Below are 3,455 nucleotides of genomic sequence, written 5' to 3'. Positions count from 1 at the left end.
GAGTTGGGGCTTGTGTAAGGAAATAGTGTTGGGGCATAAAATAGACAAAAGAAATGTCAAGGCACATCTGTTTGACTCCAACCCAATGATAAGCTTTGAGCTAGCAGGAACGAAAACAGAGAAACCATTTTTTTCCTGGTCTCTTCAAGATCTAGCATATTTCTATGTCCAAAGGGTGTTCTTTGTACATAGTTGTTGGGTGATTGATAATAACAAAAAGAATAAAAAATATGAGAAATCAAAACTCTGAATATAGCTACACCAAAAACACAAGAACCTCTGAAATATAACACGTAGCTTCCAAACTGACAAGGACATATACAACCCTGACACAGAAAAAAAGTTTAGAGAGTCAGTCTCCTAATGGAAAAGGAGGTGATACCCAGGGTAAAACATCCATTGTTTTCTCCTTCGGAAAGTTCAACATATTATTGTGGTCTTTTCTTTCTTTCTTTCTTTCTTCCTTTCTTTCTTTCTTTCTTTCTCTTTCTTTCTTTCTTTCTTTCTTTCTTTCTTTCTTTCTTTCTTTCTTTCTTTCTTCCTTCCTTCCTTCCTTCCTTCCTTCCTTCCTTCCTTCCTTCCTTCCTTCCTTCCTTCCTTCTTCCTTCCTTTCCTTCTCTCTTTCTAGGGGATTGGGGAGTGATAGGTCAGGTGGAGGCATGGGGAAAGATTATGATATGTAACGACGAATATGCTAATAATAATAAAAATTTTAAAAAACATAAAAGGAAAAATAAAAATGTGCCTAGTGATAATGTCCATGTTATACATGAAGGCTTTGTTCTGATTGAGAAAAACAGGTTACCCTCTTGTGATTTTTCAATTAGTTAATTAAAAATTATCATTTTTTCTGCTTAAAAAAACCCATTGATCTATTTCTCCTGTAAATGCACATTATAAAATAGCTTTGCCCTTTTGAACACCACTAGAGAAAAGAACATAACTACAAGGGAGACACTATTGTTTGCTCTTCAAGTTTATTTTATTTATATTTTTATTATTGGTCTTTTGCTTTTTAATTAAGTTATAACAATAGAGTTGAGGTTTTTGATAAAGAGATGTGTTTATTTTACTTTGTAAGTGATTCTTCTCTTCCTCCTGCTTTCAGGATGACCAGGGAAGGTGTTTGTTCCAACAAGCAAAGTTGTAACCATACCCAATAATTTTTTTATATTCTACTTGAACATAGATTCTACTTGAACATAGAAAAAGACCACCTGTTGGTTCATTAAAATATTATATTACAGGTAGTAAGTTATAGCAATAATAGAGCAGAATACAATTCTATTCTTAGCCAATGATTAACTGAAATATGCATCAAACAGAAGTGGGTTAATATTCTGATCTCATGTCCAGATAAATGTCAAAGTGAAATGATAGCTTTAAAGAGGCTGCATAAGACAAAGTAAAATAAGACAAAAATTAGAGGATTGACAAAATAATTTGATGAAAAGTAAAAATAAACATGTCAACAACGAACTATGTATTCATGACATGACTAACATGATGAGGTATTTATGTTTATCCCATTAATCTGATCATTAACCAATTTTTCTATTAAGTTGGCTCAATAAACATTTATTTCATTAGTGTCAAAACATGTTCATGATGAAGTCATTATAAGTATGTCCTTAATCAAATCAGCTTGGGGAAAGCATGGTTTAGAGGACAGTCTTGCCCCTGTAGTGCTGGGTCGGTGGGGGTGTTCACTGTAGTGGAGACAGTTTGGGGGGTGGTGAGAGAGGGTTGTCATGGAATTGACTGAGGTATGGGCATCACACATTGGAAATCAGTGCTGAAGTTGGGAAGATTTGAGTTCTATTGCCTAACTCTGACAGTGATCAACTGTGGGGCTATGGTGTTGGGAAACAAGGGGACTAAATGCACCCATTTATGACTCAACTAAAACAGGCAGAGGAATCAGAAAACTATTTTCTTTTAAACTGATAAAATCTTGGTTTGAGAGTAAAGCTCACATGTCCAGGCATTATGGCCCTGCAAATACTGAACCCAGAATTGGAAAACCTGCCCCACTACCCCAGTCAGATGCATAACCAGACAGCCACAGGCCTCCCCATGGGGCAGAGCCTAACCCTTGGGGCATGGAGGAGCAGCGCAGAATGTGCGTGTCCTGCGGCAGTCCAAAGAGGAAGAGGGGCTGAGAGCCGAACCATGTCCCCGGTTCCTCTCCCAGACTCATTAACTGTCTAACTCACTCTACCTCCAAGGGGCAAGTAAGGGTGGAGTAAGAGTGTTTAGGGAAAATTTCCTCATCAAGGAACCTGGTGGAGCGGAGAAATAGTGATCCCTCCCAAGGTAACTCACTTTAGCTTTACAAGCCTCAGATTTTCCCATCCGTAAACTAGTATCTCCAATGTACCCTTTAGATTTAGTATTTATGATTTTTTTAAAAAGCCTCTTTGGGACAGGTCAGTACCCAGGACTGGTGAAGAGAGGACAGCACTCCTGGGGGTCACCTAACAGTCACTGAGAATGGCAAAGATGGTCCTGAGCCACTTGGAATATGAACTCCATGCCATTTGCGTAATTTTATTCTATCAAATTTCAACAAGTATTTATTGACTACCTTCCATGTGCCAGGGAACAGAGTGGCAAACAAAACAGATCAGTTCCTACCTTCCTTCTTAGTGCTTACTCTAGTGAGGAAAAGCATTTAATAAACAAGCACACCAATATGCAATTACCAAATGCGATAGGAACTTTAAAGCAACAAAGAGTGTGTGTGTAGAGGGGGTAGGAGTAATTGTATGGAGGAGGAGGGAACAGCCTTCCAGGCAGAGGGGACAGTATGTGCAAGGGTCCTGAGGCTGAAATGAACACAGACTATATGAGACATTAAAAGAAGACGCTGGATGGAGTTCAGTGAGTGAAAGCAAAGTAATATGAGTTGAGTACAGAAGGGCCAGGCAGGCAGGGCATTACAGACTGTGCTGAGAAGTTTGGATTTTTTATAAAGAATTTATTTTATTATGGTAAAAACACTTAACATGAGATTTACTCTCTTAAATGTTTAAGTGTGCAACACATTATTGTTGACTATAGGTACAATGTTGTATAGTAGGTCTCTAGATCTTTCTTAACTGAAACTTTATGCCTGTTGATGAGTAACTTCCCATGTTTCCCTCCCCAGAGCCCCTGGCAACCAGCATTTCACTCTTTGATTCTATGAATGTGACTATTTTAGACACCTTATACAAGTGGATTCATGCAGCATTTGTCCTTCTGTAAGTGGCTTATTTCACTTTGCATAATGTCTAAGATTCATCCCTGTTGTCACATATTGCAGAATTTCCTTCTTTTGTAAGGCTGAAGAGTATTCCATTGTATGGATACACCACATTTTCCTTATCTGTCAATGGACATCTAGGTTGTTTCCACATCTTGGCTCTTGTGAATAGTTCTGCAATGAACATGCGAGTGCAAGTGTTTCTTTA

This window comes from Galeopterus variegatus, unplaced genomic scaffold (assembly GCF_000696425.1).
Source record: "Galeopterus variegatus unplaced genomic scaffold, G_variegatus-3.0.2 Scaffold79, whole genome shotgun sequence".
Classification (NCBI taxonomy): Eukaryota; Metazoa; Chordata; class Mammalia; order Dermoptera; family Cynocephalidae; genus Galeopterus; species Galeopterus variegatus.
Note: the sequence above shows the minus strand (reverse complement) of the source record.